The sequence below is a fragment of the Sus scrofa genome, chromosome 8 (assembly GCF_000003025.6).
Source record: "Sus scrofa isolate TJ Tabasco breed Duroc chromosome 8, Sscrofa11.1, whole genome shotgun sequence".
NCBI lineage: Eukaryota > Metazoa > Chordata > Mammalia > Artiodactyla > Suidae > Sus > Sus scrofa.
The window spans coordinates 101,466,314-101,486,384 of NC_010450.4; positions in this window are offsets into that span (position 1 = coordinate 101,466,314).

Below are 20,071 nucleotides of genomic sequence, written 5' to 3' on the forward strand. Positions count from 1 at the left end.
CAGCCTGTCAATAGGAGGCACCAAAATGGCCAGATACTCAGGAGGAGGTGGGCCACGGAGGGCAGCAGCAGGCAGGAGAGGGGTTTGCCTCTTGCTTAGCAGGGGAGGCAAATGGCCTTCAGTAAGCGGGGCTGATGGGCTTAGCAGCATGCCCTTCCTACCTTCCATAGGGCTCTACACTCAGGCAAAATGGTCGGAGCTGAATTAAAATTGATTGGAAAAGAACAAAAGAGGTGAAGGAAAGAGAAGGTCCAGATAAAACTGGGGCAGGCAAACAGAGAAAAAAATACTCAGAAAAATCACCTTTAAATTAAAAAAAATATGTATACTTAATACCACATGGAAACAAAAGGAGCTGTTAGCACAAAATATCTTTCTGATAGCCAGGAAAACTGAATTCACAGTAAAATGTGCAACAGAAAAGTGTCAAGGCCAAATCCCATACAAAGATCCCATGTGCTTTCAATAAAAAGTCCTGCTTGAGAAATTTTCATAGCTTATCAGGATGAATTAAATTATCCTTTTTGCCACCGTAAAATACAAGAAGGAAGAAAAATTCAAAATCTGGATAAACTACATTCAATTTTGACATAATACAGAATGTGAAGAGAAGGGAAACTGAATACATTGTTAGAAAAAATATTTAAAACATTTTAATTTCTTGATCAACTTTTAAACTGTGATTACTAAAATTATTATAAAAATTCTACATTTTTAAATTATTTTACAGGTTTATTACTGATTCCTAGTTCTTTCTCTTGTGGCAATATTTGGTTTTGAACTTGATTTCAGCCAAATACTGACTTTGACCCCTGGCTGCTTCACATTTTGGAAAAATATATATCAGTGCATTTCAATTCTGTAGGATTTATGGCCCAGATGACAGAAAGACAACATGGATTCTCAATGGGCTGCTCTTTCCCAAAAGAACAATGAGAGGAAGGTGTTGGGCTGTGCACCCTCAATGTCACTTTCTAGACTCTTTAATCAGGTTAAGTATTTATCAATTATCTATTATTGTTTAAAAACCACCCAAAAACTAATTAAAAAAGATCCGTGCATTCCAATGTTCACAGCAGCACTATTCAAAGTAGCCAAGACATGGAAACAGCCCAAGTGCCCATCAACAGACAACTGGTTTAAGAAGATGTGGTGTATATATACAATGGAAAATTACTCAGCCATAGAAAGAATGAAATATTGCCATTTGCAGCAACATGGATGGACCTAGAGATTATCATACTAAGTGAAGTAAATCAGACAGAGAAAGGCAATACTGTATATCACTTATATGTGGAATCTAAAAAATAATACAAATTAATCTATATACAAAGCAGAAATAGACTCACGGACATAAAATAAAAAGTTATGGTTGCTAAAGGGAGAGGGTGGAAGGATAAATTAGGAGTTTGGGATTATCTGTTAACAGATAAGCAACAGGGATTTACTGTATAATACAGGGAACCAGATTCAATATCTTGTAATAATCTATAATGGAAAACAATCTGAAAAAGTGTGTGTGTGTGTGTGTGTATAAAAAAATCACTTACTTGTATTCCTGAAGCTAACACAATATTGTAAATCAACTATACTCTAATCTTAAAAATAAATTTAAAAAGAGACTTAGTAACATAAAGCAACAACAATTTTAAATGTTCACAGTACCATTAGTCCTTGTTGTTTCAGCATCACATACACAAAACTGGAATAATACAGAGAAGATTAACATGTCCCTGGAGCAAAGAAGACATGCAAATTCAAGAAGTGCTCCATATTTCTAAGGGGTTAATTCTTCAAGAAGATATAACAGGTGTAAATACATATACACTCAACATCAGAGCACCTAAATATATTCAGCAAATAGTAATAGATCTAAAAAGAGAAATAGACAGTTATACAATAATACTAAGGGACTTTAATACCTCACTTTCAACAATGGATAGCTCATCCAGACAGAAAATCAAAAAGGAAATGTTGTATTTGAATCATACACTAAATGGACCTAACAAACATTTACAGAGCATTCCATCCATCAGCAGCAGAACACATATTCTTCTGAAGTGCACACAGAACATTCTCCAGGGTAGATTATGTTATAGGCCACAAAGGGAGTCTTAGTAAATTTTAAAAGATTGAAATCTTTTTATACCACAATGATATAACTTGAAATCAACAAAAAGAGGAAAGGTGGAAAATTTACAAGCACGTAGAAACTAAACAACACACTCCTAAACAATGAGTAGTCTGAGGAAGAAACAAAAAGGGAAATTAAAAAAAAAAAATCTCAAAACAGGAGTTCCCTTCATGGCTCAGAGGAAATGAATCTGACTAGCATCCATGAGGATGCCGGTTCAATCTCTGGTCTTGCTCAATGGGTTGAGGATCTGGCATTGCTGTGAGCTGTGGTGTAAGTTGCAGACATCGCTTGTATCTGGCGTTGCTGTGGCTGTGGTATAGGCCAGCAGCTACAGCCCTTAGCCTGGGAACCTCCATATGCTGCAGCTGCGGCCCTAAAAAGACAAAAACAAAACAAAACAAACAAACAAAAAAACCCCAAAACTCAAAACAATGAAAATAGAAACAGCACACCAAAACCTATGGGATGTTGCGAAAGCAATTCTGAGAGGCAAGTTTATAGCAATAAACACATGTATTAAGAAAACAGAAAAATCTCAAAGAATTAAAGAAAGAATAAACTAAGACCAAAGTTAGCAAAAGAAAGAAAATGACAAGGATCAGAGTGAAAATAAATGAAATATAGACCAGAAAAACAATACAAAAGATCAATGGAACTAAGATCTGGTTTTTCAAAAAGATAAACAAAATTGGCAAGCTTTTAGCTAGACTAAGAAAAAAGAGAAAAGATTCAAAATCAGAGATGAAAGAAGAGACATTATAAATGATATCAGAGAAATATATGGTACCATAAGAGACTACCATAACTATTAAAGACCAATGATTGGCTAAACTAGAAAAGGATAAAATCGTAGAAGTGCATAACGTACCAAGGCTGAATCTGGAAGAAAGAGAAAATTTTAACATATCAATAATGAGTGAGATTGAATCAGTAAATAAGAACCTTCCAACGCAGAAAAACCCAAGGCAGATGTCTTTACTGGTGAATTCTACCAAACATTGAAGGAAGAATTAACACCAATCCTTCTCAAACTCTTCCAAAAAACTAAAGGGGAGGGAACTGTTTTAAGCTTCTTTGCTTTGCGAAGCCAGAATTACCCTGATAACAAAGCCAATTAAGGCCAAGAAAGGAAAACTATAGAACAATATCTCTGATAAATGAAAAAATTCTGAAAAAATATTAGCGAATTGAATCCAACAACACATTAAAAGTATCATACGCTATGCCCAAATGAGATTTATCCCTGGGATGTAAGACTGGCTCAACATAATGCAAATCAATAAATGCTGGAGTTCCTGTTGTGGCACAGCAGAAATGAATCTGACTAGGAACCATGAGGTCACAGTTTCGATCCCTTGCTCAGTGGGTTAAGGATCTGGCATTGCTGTGAGCTGTGGTGTAGGTCGCAGATGCAGCTCTGATCCTGCATTGCTATGGCTGTGGCATAGGCTGGCAGCTGTAGCTCCGATTCGACCCATAGCCTGGGAACCTCCATATGCTACAAGTGCAGCCCTAAAAAGCCCCCCCCCCAAAAAAAAGTTGTACACCACATTAATAAAATGAAAGATAAAAATCATCATCTTGATAGACACAGAAAAAGCACTTGACAAAATACAATGCCCTTTCATGAGAAAAACCATTGGCAAATTGGGTATAGAAGGAATATACCTCAACATGATGAAGGTTATCTATGACAAAACCACAGCTAACGTCATACTCAAAGGCGAAAGATTGAAAACTTTTCCTCTAAGATCAGACAGAAGATAAGGGTGCCTACTCTCATGACTCCCATTCAAAATAGTACTGGAAATCCTGACTGGAGTAATTAGGCAAGGCATAAAAATAGAAGGCATCCTTGGAGTCCCTGTCATGGCTCAGTGGTTAACAAATCTGACTAGGAACCATGAGGTTTCAGTTCAATCCCTGGCCTTGCTCAGTGGGTTAAGGATCTGGCATGAGCTGTGGTGTAGGTCGCAGACGCTGCTCGGATCCCAAGTTGCTGTGGCTCTGGCATAGGCCGGTGGCTACAGCCGCGTTTGGACCCCTAGCCTGGGAATCTCCATGTGCTGTGGGTGTGGCCATGGAAAAACACGATAAAATAAAATAAAGGCATCCAGTTCAGAAAGGAAAAAGTAAAATTGTCATTTTTTCCAAATGATATGGTCTGATGTGGAAAATCTTAAAGACTCAACCAAAAAACTGCAGAAACTAATAAATGAATTCAGTAAAGTTTCAGGATATAAAATCAACATACAGAAATCAGTTGTTTCTAAACACTAACAATGAACTATCCGAAAAAAAGTTAAACTCTTCCATTTACAATAGTATCAAAAACAATAAAATACTTTGGAATAAGTTTAACCAAGGAAACCTGTACAATGAAAGCTACAAGACCTTAATGAAAGCAACTGAAAAAAACATACATGGAAAGATATCTTATGTTCATGGATAATAATCAACATTGTTAAAATGTCCAGACTATCCAAAATCATCTAGAGTATAGATTCAGCATAATCTCTACCAAAAATCCAATACATTTTTCTATTTTTTTTTCTTTTTTCTTTTTTTTAAGTCCACACCTGTGGCATATGGAAGTTCCTAGGCTAGGGGTTGAATCAGAGTTATAGCTGAGGCCTAACCACAGCCACAGCCACAGCCACAGCCACACTGGATCTAAGCTGCATCTGCAACCTACACCACAGCTTGCAGCAACACCGGATCTTTCATCCACTGAGTATGGTCAAGGAAGAACCTGCATTCTCACAGAAATTACTTTGGGTCCTTAATCTACTGAGCCATAATGGGAACCCCAAAAATCCAATACATTTTCCACAGTAATAGCAAAAACAATCCTAAAATTCGTATAGAACTACAATAGACCCTGAATAGCTAAAGCAATCCTGAGAAAGGGGAAAGGATATTCTCTTCAATACATGGTGTTGGGAAAATTGGATAATCACAAGAAGAAAAATGAAATTTGGCCTATATCTTACATCACTCACAAAAATTAACTTGAAATGGATTAAAAAATTAAACGTAAGACCTGATACTGTAAAACTCCTACAAGAAAAATAGAGAAGAAGCTCTTTGACATTGGTCTTGGCAATGATTTTTTGGATATGATATGACACCCCAAACTCCAGCAACAAAAGCAAAAATCAACAAGTGGGACCATGTCAAACTAAAATTTGTGCATTGAAAGAAACAATCAACAAAATGAAAAGGCAGGAGTTCCCGTCGTGGCGCAGTGGTTAACGAATCCGACTAGGAACCATGAGGTTGCGGGTTCGGTCCCTGCCCTTGCTCAGTGGGTTAATGATCCGGCGTTGCCGTGAGCTGTGGTGTAGGTTGCAGATGTGGCTCGGATCCTGCGTTGCTGTGGCTCTGGTGTAGGCTGGTGGCTACAGCTCTGATTCGACCCCTAGCCTGGGAACCTCCATATGCCACGGCAGCGGCCCAAGAAATAGCAAAAAAAGACCAAAAAAAAAAAAAAAAAGAAAATGAAAAGGCAAAATATGGACTGGGAGAAAATATCTGCAATCCATATACTGAATAAGAGGTTAATATAAAAAATATATAAAAGACTCATACACCTTAATAAAAACAACAAACTGATCAAAAATGAGCTGAGGAATTGAGCAGACATTTGACCAAAGAGATATTCAAATAGGCAACATGTATGTGAAAAGATGCTCAACATCACTAATCATCAGAGAAACGCAAATCAAAACCAAAATAAGATATTGGCTTATATCCATCAGAACGGCAATCTTCAAGAAGACAGGAGATTCTACATGTAAATACAAATAAACTTATTTGCCGAAGAGAAACAGACCCACAGGCTTTGAAAACAAACTTTTGGTTGTTTAGAACCACAACAGACCCTGAATAGCCAAATCAATAAGGGGACAGGTGGTAGGAGGAGGGATGGACTGGAGGTTTGGGATTGGCATATGTTCACTGAGGTATATGGAATGATTGGTCAACAGGGGACCTGCTGTATAGCACAGAGAACTCTACCCACTATTCTGTGACAATCTATGTAGGACAAGAATGGATATATGTACACGTATAACTGGATCACTTTGTTGTAGAGTAGAAATGATCACAACATTGTAACTCAACTATATTTCAACAAAACTTTAAAAAAAGAAGACAAGAGATAACAATTGTTGGTGAGAATGTGGAGAAAAGTGAGCCCTTGTGCACTGTTGATAGGAATGTAAATTGGTTCAGCCTCTATGAAAAACAGTGTGGAGCTTCCTCAAAAAATTCTAAATACAATGAACATAAGATCCATCAATCACTTCTGGATATGTATTCAAAGGAAATGAAAACAGGATATTGAAAAAACATCTGCACTCCCATGTTTACTCACAATAGCCAAGATATGGAAACAATGTAAGTGACTGTCAATGAAGAATGGTTTAAGAAGTTGTGGTATACACACACACACACACACACACACACTGTCTCTGAATATTATTCAGCCACAAGGAAGAAGTAAATCCTGCCACTGGCCACAATATGGATAGACTTGAAGGCATTATACTTAGTGAAATAAGCCAGACAGAGAAAGACAAATATTGTATGATATCACCTATATTCGAATCTAAAAAGGCAGAATTTGTAGAAACAGCACAGAATGGTGGTAACTAAGGGCTGGGAGGTTGGGTAAACTGGGGAGATGTTAAAGCGTACAAACTTGCAACTAGAAGATGAATTAGCTCTCCAAAGTCCTGGAGAGCTAATGCACAGCACAGCCATTATAATCAAATGTATTGTATTGTATACTTTATTGCTAAGAGACTCGATCTTAAATGTTCCCACCACAAAAAAAGAAATAATAATTATGTGACATATAGCTTAATCATTAGCTTAAGCTGTGATTCTAATCACACTGCAATATATAAATGAATCAAACCAACACATTGTATACCTTAAACTTACACAAAGTTTTATATAAATTATATCTCAAAAAATACTGTGGGTAATCAATTTGCACTGGACCCAGTAGGAGGACTATGTGCTGCTTTTGTCTGGGTCACGCAGTCATCAGGAGATGAGCCCTCTTACACAGCTGGTGGTTGGTTTTGGCTGTTGGTTGGGCCTTTCTCTCAGGCATTCTCTCATTGTTAAGAAGTCTAGTCTGGGTTTCTTTACACAGTGGCATTCAAGAGGACTAGTGCAGAAGCTAAAATGCCACTGGAAGTGGAGAAGTTCAGAAGCCACAACCCATCACTTGCACTGCATTCTGTTGGTGAAAGGAAACCATAAGGCCAACCCAGATGGAAGGGGTGGGGAAGTTAATTTCACCTCTTAGTGGCAGAAGTGGCTATGTCACATTACAAAGGACATTACACTGTATCCACCTTTGCAAACTATCTTCCCCAAAGGCCACTTCCTCTCCTGGGACAGTAAAGTGGCAGAGAAAGGCCAGCAGAACCATGGGAATGGGCCCCTCTGAAAATGGAAAGGAATATTAGGAGCGAGGGAGAAGTGTCTACCCTTCCCATTCACCCCACAAACTTTAATACTTTAAAATAAAAGATTCCTATCACCCCTGAGTAGTAATTTCAGACAATTGCAGAAAGCAACATTAATTCTAATAACATTACTTTCTGCTTATAACTATATCTTTTAATCTTTAAAAACACAATCAGTAAATATATTAAGTGATTCTAGACTTTTTAAAAAAATTTTTAAAATTTTTTGCTTTTTAGGGCTGCACGTGTCGCATGTGGAGGTCCCTGAGCTAGAAGTCTAATCAGAGCTGTGGCTGCCGGCCTACACCACAGCCACAGCAATATGGATCTTTGCCACGTTTGCGACCTACACCACAGCTCACAGCAACACCAGATCCTTAACCCACTGAGTGAAGCCAGAGATGGAACCCACATCCTCATGGACACTAATCAGGCTCATTACCACTGAGCCACAACGGGAACTTCCAATTCTAGACTTTTAGATTACATCTATATTTTCGTTAAGCCTTGGCATTATTAATGAAAGTTTACTTGAAGTTTAAACGTATTTTTCTCTTGATGTAAAAAAGAAAGTCAGTGAATATACTGGGCCCTGAGGTAAGACTGCAAAGTTTATGGTTAACTGGCAAAATTCAGGAAAGATTCAAACTCAGCTTTTCTCTTCAGGGTTTTATGAATTGGAGAGATTCTTCTATATTTAGGTGGTTTAAATGATGGCATCATATATACCAAGAGAAGGGGGAGATAAATATCTCTAACCGTGGTTCATTTTGTTTTTGCAGCCACAGGGCTAACCAGCTTCTTATTTATGAGATAGGCTGCTAATCCATCACAAGCCCATGGATTTGTGTGCTGACGAGTAAAAGGCAAATGAGGCCTGCTGAGTTACTGGCAGTGGCTCATGAGACAGGGGAGGCAGGGCAAAGGGAGGCAGGGTCTGTGAAGGCAGGCTGTGACTGTGTACTACAGAATCCAGGGTCTGCTGCTGCCAGGAAGTTTGCCCAATAGCCTCTCCAAACTCTTCCCTTTGGGAAAGTCGAACATTCATGGAGCAAAACCGGACCAGGGGTTGAAATGAGCCTGTCTTGATTGGCTGGGCCTTGGTTTCCTGGACTTCTTGGTGTCAAAGCTTGGCTGTTGTGTGATCTGGTCACAGTGGGTAAGGGGGCTGGTGCCATCTCCCTTTACAGGTTTTCACCTTTTCATTCTGAATCAGGTCAAACTGTACGGTGGAAAAACAGAGCCCAAGAGGGGAAATGGAAATGCCGGCTGCCTCACACCTTTTCTGCCCTGCCTCTGTGGGGTTTTCCTAGCGCTGAGCTCCAGCTCCCCTAGCAGGGAGCCAGAGGGAAGGAGAGGTGCCCAAAGTGGGCTGCAGGTATGTGGGGGACTCTATGCAGGAATGTCCCAGAGAGACCAACCCCACCTACGGTTTCTCATCCTTTTCATGTATGGAAACAACTGGCAATGAGTCTCTCTGTCTCTCACTCCTTTTTCTCTTCCTCCTTCTTCTTTCTTTCCTTCCCTCTCTGCTTCTTCTTTCCTTTGAAATTCCTCATTGTTATTCACTGTGAAACTTAGTAAAAACTACTATGATTGAACGGGATGGGCACCCACACAGCTCAGGGACAGTCACAAAAGCCATTTTAACCGTGAAAGCTGCAAGAAGTGTGACTTAGAATATCTTCTCAAGTGTGTGAAGAATTCTGAGTTTTGTATGTGTCTTATTTTGGGTATGTGTGCTTGCATGCGCGCGCGCGCACACACACACACACACACACACACATACACTCTTAACATTTTTTTTTTTTCTGAGTCTTTTCATTAGTCTTCTTCCAGATCCATGACATCATATTGCATTTGTACCTTGATGTCAAATCAAGTTTGGAGAGAATGATAGCAAGATTGGGTCCTCAGAAAAGTTGGTATTTTGATATAGTATCATTGCACTTTTTTTTTTTCTTTTTAGGGCTGCATCCATGGCATACGGAGGTTCCCAGGTTAGGAGTCGAATTGGAGCTACAGCTGCCAGCCTACGCCACAGCCACAGCATTGCAGAATCCAAGCTGTGTCTGCGACCCATACCACAGCTCATAGCAACGCCAGATCCCCCACCCACTGAGCAAGGCCAGGGATCAAACATGCATCCTCATGGATGTTAGTCGGATTTGTTTCCGCTTCACAACAAAGGGAACTCCTCATTGTACTTTTCATCTTCACTAAAGACGTAACTGATATTCACTCTGCCTTGTCAAAAGCTGTAGCACAGTGGCAAATTTTGCTTTTTATTTGTAATATGATCTTCTATCAATGGGAGATGATTATAACTGCTTTTGACTTATTCAGTCTTTTTTCTCTGCTAAAGTTTACGTAGAACATGTTGTATCTAAATAGCACCAGAGAGAAAACTGGATGCAGTAGAAGCAGCTAAGGGAAGGCTGAGGTTTCACTTGTCACAGAGGAGACTCCCAAGTGACTTGATCATCCTTTTTTTGGGGGAGGGCAGGGGGCTCCACCTGGGGCACATGCAACTTGTCAGGCTAAGGTCGAATTGGAGCCACTGGCCTATGCCACAGCCACAGCAACACCAGATCTGAGCCACATTTGTGACCTACACCACATCTTGCAGCAATGCAAGATCATTAACCCAATGAGCGAGGCCAGGGATTAAACCCGAATGCTCATGGACACTAGTCAGGTTCCTGACCCACTGAGCCATAAGGGAACTCCTTGATCATCCTTATACATGAAGATGCTCAGAGGAGCTGACAACTGGCCAGGTTGGTATATAACAAAGCAGCAAGAGGATAAAGCAGGGGTTTTAGGTTCAATTTGTAGAGTTATTTTCTAACAATATTTTAGAAAGGTACAGTACAAATTCACCAAAGTCCTTATCTTCCCAAAGTAGGCAAACTATCCTATACTTCTGAGCCTCTGGCATGGATATCTCTAATCTCAGCCCACTCTGAAGCCAGCAGAAGTACCCATCCTGAACTTTCTTTAATGATAATATTGCCAATATACATCTCATTCCTCTCAGATAGGCTCTATTCCTACCATCAGCAGTTGGTAAAGCCAGGACTTGACACCAATTAGTCTTCTTCCAGACCTATGACATCATATTGCATTTGTACCTTGATCTCAAATCAAGTTATGGAGAGAATTCTGTTAAACTCATACTTCAAACTGATAGATTTTTTCATGCAAGTGTATTAAAATATTTCATGTTTGAGAGGTAGATTAAAATGCTTATTAAATGCAACAAATTCTACTATAATTGTGTTGAACATGTCACTTCCTTTCTTTGAAATCTCCAGTCCCTGTTGACTCATACCTAAGTGATTCTTAAGCGATCCACTGAAGAAGTCAATTAAAATGAGGAAGATGCTGTAAACACATCCTAATATTTTAAGTTTAACATGAAATGTTGGTAGATCTTGAGCAGACATCTGTGAGGCAACCTGAGCCCAGAACCTTTCTGGAGTTTTATACATTTTCTCCAGTTTTTAAAATAACTTTCTCCCCCGCAGCTAATTTAACATCAAAAATGTTAGTTCTTAGAGCTCCTGCTGTGGTGCAATGGGATCAGTGGCATTTTGGGAGCTCTGGGATGTGGGTTTAATCCCCAGCCTGGCACAGTGGGTTAAGGATCTGCCGTTGCCTCAGGCGTGGCTTAGGTTGAAACTGCGGCTCGGATCTGATTTCTGACCTGGGAACTCCATGTGCCGTGGAGCAGCCAAAAAAGAAGTTAGGTCTTCACTTTATCAGTTCTTTCCAAAGCATTCTATTTAGCCATCATAGGAAAGATCCCCTCACATTCATATTTCATCAGACCATACGGCATTTAGTTAAATTATGTTATTTCAGTTGTAAAATAAAGAAGGCATCAGGAGTTCCCGTCGTGGCGCAGTGGTTAACGAATCCGACTAGGAACCATGAGGTTGCGGGTTTGATCCCTGCCCTTGCTCAGTGGGTTAACGATCCGGCGTTGCTGTGAGCTGTGGTGTAGGTTGCAGACGCGGCTCGGATCCCCCATTGCTGTGGCTCTGGCGTAGGCCGGTGGCAAAAGCTCCGATTCGACCCCTATCCTGGGAACCTCCATATGCTGCGGGAGTGGCCCAAAGAAATAGCAAAAAGACAAAAAAAAAAAAAAAAAAAAAAAAAAAAGAAGGCATCAACAGGCTTAGGACCAAAGGTAATTCTTGATAAGCCTTGAACTCAGATGGCAGAAGCAGAAGTGCTAGGAGCTGTGCAGAGAAGCAACTACCTCCCAAGTCCAGGCACAGGAGGCATCAGCAAACAAGTTTTACAGAGGGAACAAGAAGCATCGATTATCTACAGAGCTGATTGACTGGACTTCCAAGAAGAGAGCTTTTGCTGTTCAGATTTCTCAGTCTGGCATTCATGGTCCTCACACTTGCCTTCCCCCCAGGCTCCCTCCTACTCCCCTCCATATGTCATAGGAACCATGGACGGAGACCATGTTTACTCCTCTCCAGTCAGAAGCATCAACATACCCTGTGCTACAAGACCCAGATATTTTCCGAATGTCCTTCTCACCAGCACGTGTTCCTGCTTAAAACCTACCCATCCTTCAGATCTCTCAAGAGCATGTACAGCCTAAATCCACATATATATCATTGACTTTCCCAAAGGACCCCCAAACAACTTGAAAAAAATTCAAAATAATAGAAAAGAACAACTGAAAGAAAAAAAGTTTGTGAGGGAATATATCTGTTCAAGTATTTGGGTTGATGGCTTCAGCAGAGTTTTTATTTTGTTTCTTGGCTTTCCCTGATTTAAAAGGCAAAAAGAGTATATCTTTTTTCTTTTTTCTTTTTAACCTGATAAAAGAAAGTAAGCTTGTTTACCTTCAAAGACCAATTCATTCTTAATACATAATTCAAACCACGTCATCACATTTATTAAATGGGCACAGAAGAGAGGCCTCCAGAAACAGGGCTTGATTGCTTTGCTGAGATAAATTCCTGGGGCTCTTGCTAGAAATCCCAGGAAGTCTTTTCATATTCTATCCAGGCTCTCAGACAACACCTGCCACTCACTGAGAACTCTGTGACCATCTCATGCCAGCACTGTGGGCACTTCAGAGACTGGGGCAGCATTGAAACTGAATTCACATCATCTGAGACTGATTCTGCTCTGCTTCTTTTCTTTTTGTTTTTGTTTTTTTTGCTTTTTAGGGCCACCCCCGCAGGCATATGGAGGTTCCCAGGCTAGAGGGTGTTATCAGAGCTACAGCTGCCTGCCTAAGCCACAGCCCACAGCAACGCAGGATCCGAGCCGCGTCAGAGACCTACACCACAGGTCACAGCAATGCCAGATCCTTAACCCACTGAGTGAGGCCAGGGATCGAGCCCACAACCTCATGGTTCCTAGTCGGATTTGTTTCCACTGTGCTATGACAGGAACTCCTCCTTGGCCTCTTAACTGATCTTGCCAGGTTACTTATCCTCTCGCTTTTCATGTTCTCTTCTATAAAATGGTAACTGGAAAAATACAACTGAAAAGTACCTATCACAGTGCCTGACACACATTAGGTGGCAATAAAAGTTGCTATTAATTATTGTTACTAGGTTTCTTTAAAAACAGCCAACAAACAAACAGACAAAACAACAACAACAAAAACCTTTCCTCTTGCCTGGCTTTCTTCTCCTCTGACTTTAAAAATGCACAGGTCTCCGTGGTTCTGGAGAGACCTTGGTGTGACTATGATGTGCCTTCAGTCTACCATTTTATTTCTGACCTGCTTTCTAACGCTATTTCCTTACCATTGGCCATCTTAGTAACACTTCAAAATTTGGCGCTCCAGCAACTTTATCTTCACTCTATCGAAACTCAAAGATCCCCAGTGACTCAGTGTCAGTCTTCGCAGTGCTCGGCAATTTTAAGAGACATTGAGGTTTCCCCCTCCTTGTCACACGCTACTTTCTTGTCCTCCTACTCCTCTGTTTCTTCATTCAATTTCTCCTACCTCAACTCTGTCCCTATAGTGGTTACTCCCCAAGGAGCTGTCCTCAGACCTCTGCTTTACATAGTCTCCACTCTCACTGAGCAATTTTATTAACAAATGTCTTTATATAAATGCCTCCCCACTTTTTCTTTTCAGATCAGATTGTTCACCAGATTCCACCTGTAAAATTGCTTAATTTCCATCTAGGAGGCATCTCAGACTCAACATCATCCTCCCCAAATAGAATCGCATGTGCAAGTTTCAAACCTTTAGGTCATCTTTGATTCCTCCTTATTTCCCCACATCAAATCAGAGAGACATGAAGACCTGTTGATTCTTCCTTTCTCATGTAACTCAAGTGTTGACTCCTTTTCACTCCCTCCATAACTGCTACTGTCACTTACCACTGCAGTCTTAGATTTATAATCTTCTCAACTCTTGCTTTCTTTGATCTCAATCTAGTCTGCATACTGCTACCAAATTACTATCCTTTAAAATTCTGCTCTCATCAAACGGCAAATAACTGCCCACCTCAAAAACATACTGACTCGTACATTTTATAGGCAAATAGGCAACCTACCTGGATATTACAGTTTGAGTTTCCAAAACTGGATTTAATTTGCCAGTTTAGACTTGTCTACAACTAGTTCTTGACACTAATGTTTATTAACATAAAACATCCTGTTCAAAATTCCTAAAAGCCCATGATGTTCTTAGACTCTAGCATCTACTCCCTGTCTTTCTCTGCCTCCTTCACTTAATTTTTTTTTTTATGATTTCTTTCTGGCATATAAACTCTTACCCCACCATCAATCAATTTTTCTGCCAAGGTTCTACGTTCAACTCTAGGAGTACAACATGTGACCCAAACTTGGACAATCAATGTGCCAACTCTTCCTTGGCCATAATAATTTTTTCAGGGGTGGGTATATGACCCATGAATGTTCAAGCAGAATGAATCCTAGGACTTGTAAGGTTGTTCCTGAGATAAGAATCAGGATAGGACTGACTAGGCTGCAATAACAAGTATCAAATCTCAGGGGCTTAAGCCAACATGTTTTATTTCTACTCATGCCACAATATGGGTTGGGAGACTCCCCTTCAGGGCTCTCCTCCACGTGGTGAGTCAGTGATCTAGCACCTTTTACACTGCCACCTTGAACAAGTGATGGCAAGTGCAAAAGGAGCAGAGAACACGGTTAGTTGTAGATGTTGAATAGCCAGGTTTTATTTCCATTAATCAAAACCCAGTCAAATGGCTCAAACACAGCTCCAAGAGAGGTAGGCAATATAGTCCTATATGCCAGGGAAGAAGAAAATGAAACACATAGGATTCTTTCTGCCAATGAGGGAGGGTATAGGAAAAACTAAGATTGTAGAGTCATTTAAAGATACATAAAATATCAAGATTAATCTTTCACTTCCACAAAAAGTTACAAGATCTTCCAGCATGTACAATACATCAGAAAGAGTCACAGACCTGCCTGTGCCGACACAGAGGACCCAGTGTTTAAATGCCTAGGGATATATAAGAAATCAATGAAAATGATGCACTATGAACCCAAAATTCCAGTTAATCCAATTCTGTGCACCTAAGGATCATAAAAGAAAAGTGAGATATGACATAGAGAATGTCAAAAAGATCAACCCATCTCTTTTTCATCTAGAGAAATGCTGGGAAGGAGAAATCCAGAAGCTGTGGGTGGAGATGGGTATGGGCCAGATAGGCAGGTCTTTGCACCTCCTTTAAAAGAACCTGGTGGAAGCTCTAGCAACATTCGAGTAGGTTTGAGGAAGTTCATGAACATCAGGGCACATGATACTTTCTCAGGTGAATGGGATAGAGCACGCATCAATGCTGGGCAATGGTGATTCAGTGAAGAGTGTGGGAAGGATAGAGGCAGAGGACCTTAGCAGGGCTGATGGTGCCCCACAGATGGCTCGGAATTCAGGGGCCTAGATATTTCCAAAGTATCCTGATGCAAAACCACAGAGACACCAAAAGTGCTGGTGGCCCAGCTAAGCCCAGGGCCAGGGTAAGGAGGCTGCTTGGAGCCTAGATTTTAACTCAAAAGGGCAGGGGTTGGAATCACAGACTTTAGCAGGTGGGCCAGCACTTCACTCCTTAAAACCAGATGAGGCAGTCGCACCTCAGTGGGCACCAGTATAGGAAGCTCAGACTCCAACTATTTGTCTATAGTGAGGGTAGAGGTGGCAGTGCTGGGAACATGTCCTTTCCCCCAGTCTCCATCCTGCTGAGTGGGTGAGTAAGCCATACCCTGTAACTTCCTGCACAGGAGCAGGCTGAGGAAGAGGAAACAAAGACTTTCAGCACTTTAAAGAGATGGAGCCATCACTTTGTGCTTCACTTTACCGTGCTTCACAGATGTTGTATTATTATTATTATTATTATTTTGTTTTTTTGCCTTTTCTAGGGCTGCTCCCGTGGCATATGGAGGTGCCCAGGCTAGAGGTGGAATAGGAGCTGTGGCCGCCAGCCTACACTAGAGCCACAGCAATGTGGGATCCGAGCCGTGTCTGCAACCTATACCACAGCTCACGGCAACACCAGATCCTTAACCCACTGAGCAAGTCCAGGGATTGAACCTGCAACTTCATGGTTTCTAGTCGGATTCGTTAACCACTGAGCCACCATGGGAACTGCAGATGTTGTATTTTTTTACAAATTAAAGGCTTGTGGCAACCCTGCATTAAAAATAATAAATAAATAAATACATAAATAAATAAATGGACTGTAGAATCTATTACCAGGGCTAGCCTCATGGGTGTGTGACCAGAAGGGCCCCAGGCTTGCTTTAATACTCCAATGCTGCCCTCTTGAAATTCTTCTTTTTTTTTGTCTATATAATGATTTTTATTTTTTTCATCATAGCTGGTTTACAGTGTTCTGTCAATTTTTTACTGTACAGCATGATGACCCAGTTACACATACATGAATAGATTCTTTTTTCTTACATTATCATGCTCCATCATAAGTGACTAGACAGAAATTCTTAATTTTTATTTTATTTTATTTATTTTTTTGTCTTTTTTTTTTAGGGCTGCACCTGCAGCATATGGAGATTCCCAGGCTAGGGGTCTAATCAGAGCTGTAGACGCCAGCCTACACCACAGCCACAGCAACGCAGGATCTGAGCCTCATCTGCGACCTACACCACAGCTCATGGCAATGCCGGATTCTCAACCTGCTGAGCAAGGCCAGGGATCGAACCCACAACTTCGTAGTTCCTAGTTGGATTCGTTAACCACTGAGCTATGATGGGAACTCCCATGACTTAGCTTAGAAATTCTTAATTTTTAAATAAGGGGGACCATCTTTCCTTCTTGCCTGGAGCCCTGCAAATTAAATAGCTGATTCTTCTCACTACAATGTATGAAGATTACTTAGAGACTAAACTAACATTTAGGTTTTTTTCCTTATTATTTCGAGGGTCATGAATAAATGGAGATGATTTATGGAGATACAAAGAAACAGGTTCGAAGCCCAATCTGAGTGTAGGAGCAATTTCACCTTGTCACAAGTACACAAAATGTTACTGTCCATTAACAACTCATCCTGCCCTTGGATCTCAAGGCTCTTCATCTGCTCTGGTTCTTGACCTCCATCCCTATTTAGAGCAGCCCTACATCTGCACGCTCACTCCCTGCACCATGAGGTCTCAGAATCTACACTGAATCTCAAGCCATAACCCCTAACACGCATGCCTCTCCCCACCCCTGTAGGTATGGAACTTGCTCTCCCCCTGGCACTTCTAATCATCCAGCTGCAGTCATTAGCTCACTACGACATGACATGGCCACACCAGCCTTGGGTTTCATGGTACACTGTCCTCATCCCACACTGGGCTGCTAGGTCTCAATTCTCAGAGTCAAGTAGGAGACCAAGCCCGACTTGTGCTGCTGGCTCATTAAAAAAATGAATTTTTTATCGATTTCTAGAAGATTGGCATCTTCTTGAAGAGAGAGGCTGTATTTTATCCACCTCTATAGTCCTAACACCTAGCACTGTGGCCAGTCCAGAGAAGAAGCTTAAAATGGCTTGCAGAATTGAACTGAACGACCTTCTTTCAAGCCCTCAATCCTAACCTCTTGCCTTTTCCATCAGCAGATGACCTCCTTTATAACTTTAGGAAGGAAATCAATGGTGGTGAGACCAAGCAGGACCCTTTGGGACCCTCTTGGCTATATGAGCCCCACCTCCACCACAGTTCCTCTGTTTATTGAAGCAAAAGTCTTTGCTTTAGGCCTCCTCCAGCTCTCAGAAGGCTGGCTCAAGCATTAATGATGAGGAAAATGTGAACATGTGGAAACAAAGAAGAGCTGTTAGGCCAGGAAACTGGTAAAAATTTAAGCAATATATCAGCCATATAACAGAGTCATAGGACCTTTTGTTCCTCCCTGAAGTACATAGATAACACACATCTATGCACATTTCTGATGCATATTCCTAAATTGTTTTTACAGAAACAAGACTCCTACCAGATGGAAACTGCTGACTATAACCACATGGAGCCCAGACAAATTGGGATTAGAAAACTGATGATGTTGGAGTTCCCATTGTGGCTCAGCGAGGATGTGGGTTTGATTCCTGGCCTCATTTGGTGGGTTAAGAATCCAGCATTGCCATGAGATGTGGTGTAGGTCACAGACACGGCTCAGATCCCATGTTGCTGTGACTTTGGCTGTGGAATAGGCTGTCAACTGCAGCTCTGATTTGACCCCTAGCCTGAGAACTTCCATATGCTGCAGTTGCAATCCTAAAAAGCAAAAAACAAAAAAAAAGAAAAAATAGAAGATTGATGATATTAACTCCTGAAACATCACCCTGTTAGCCTCACTGCCAACCAAGCAGAAGAGTGTCCATGAGCTGATCAGGCACCTTGCAACCCACACCTATACTATTGCCTTTAAAAACTCTTCCTTGAAAGCCATCAGGGAGTTCAGGTCTTTTGAGCACCAGCCACATGTTCTCTGAGTTTAGTGCCTGCAATAAATGCTGTACTTTCCTTCACCACAACTCAGGGTCAGTAGCTTGGCTTTGCTGTGTATCTGGCGAGCAGACCCAAGTTCGGTTAGGTAACAATGGGACAAGATACACACACCTCCACACTCCTCCTTTCACCCTCTAGGAGTGGGGCTTTCCCAAAGCTCACCCCTGGATCCTCTGTTCATTCCTTCTCACCAGCACAGATCCATCAGGTCTCTTTCTCTACTTGTCACAGCACAATTGTAACAAGTCTCATCTCAGTGGGGTTTCCAAGACCCTCCAAAATGTGGCTTTATGCTCCTTATCCAATCTCATTTCTTATTGCTGTCCAGTCTAGTCAGCCCACTTTCCCACAAACTCTCAACACTCCTACACACCTCCAGCCCAGGATGCCCCTTTCTTCCTCCATCTCCACATTCTATACCCCTTTCTTCATAGAACCAGCCGATCCTGATGAAGAACAACTTAAATGAATTTTTTACATGACAGTAAGCATCTCTTTTCTAAATGTAATTATACCTTCTCAATCCTAATTTTTTAAGCATTTAGGGGCAACTAATGAAAAAACTTAAAAAAAGAAAAAGAAAATTCCAATCCTCTCTTTCTGTCCTCTGAATCCTTCTCTCAATTCTTGCTCTCCAGCCCTCAAGGATAAATGTGTGCACATGCTTGCCTGTGCTTGAGCGCGTGCGCGCGCACACACACACACACACACACACACACACACACACACACACACAAGCAACTTTCTCAACTGGAAACCCCTGGGGAGGATGGGATTACTTAGGACTATGGGGAGTCAAGATCCACAACTTCCCCTGCTTTCCCCAGCTCTGACTCAACTGCTGCTTGGATATTCTTGCATCTATAAGACAGAATTGGGGGGGGGGCAGAGTAGGGGATGAGTCATTAGAAGTTAGAAGAAAGCAACTGGAGAACTTTAATTCTTAGGTCATTCTGGAAGAATGACTGTAGTGACAATAGACTTGTCCCCTTGTTCAGTGACTAGTAGGGAAGGAACGGTCAGATCTTTAGAGCCTGGAGGAAAGCTTCTCTCCAGCTTTGCTAGTAATGAAAATTGCTATCTGTGACAACACAGTTGGAGTTGAGGCAACAATTTCTCTTCTAGATGCTTATAAACCTAGGGAATCAGGCTTTAGTTGGTAAAAAACATAAACATAAGTCTGGCACAGTTAAAGGACCTGTCTACTTATTCTGATAAGGTTGAAAGCAGGACATGGCCAGTGATCTCTCTTCAGGGAGTATCTGGCCATCTGTTTTGGTTAATTTTACGTATCAACTTGGCTGGGCCATAGTACCCAGAGATTTGGTCAAACATTATTCTAGATATTTCTGTGAAAGTATTTTTTAGATGACATTGGCTGACTTTGAGTAAAGCAGATGACGCTCCATAATGTGAGTGGGCCTCATGTAAGCAGCTGAAGACTTAAATAGAAGAAAATCAACTT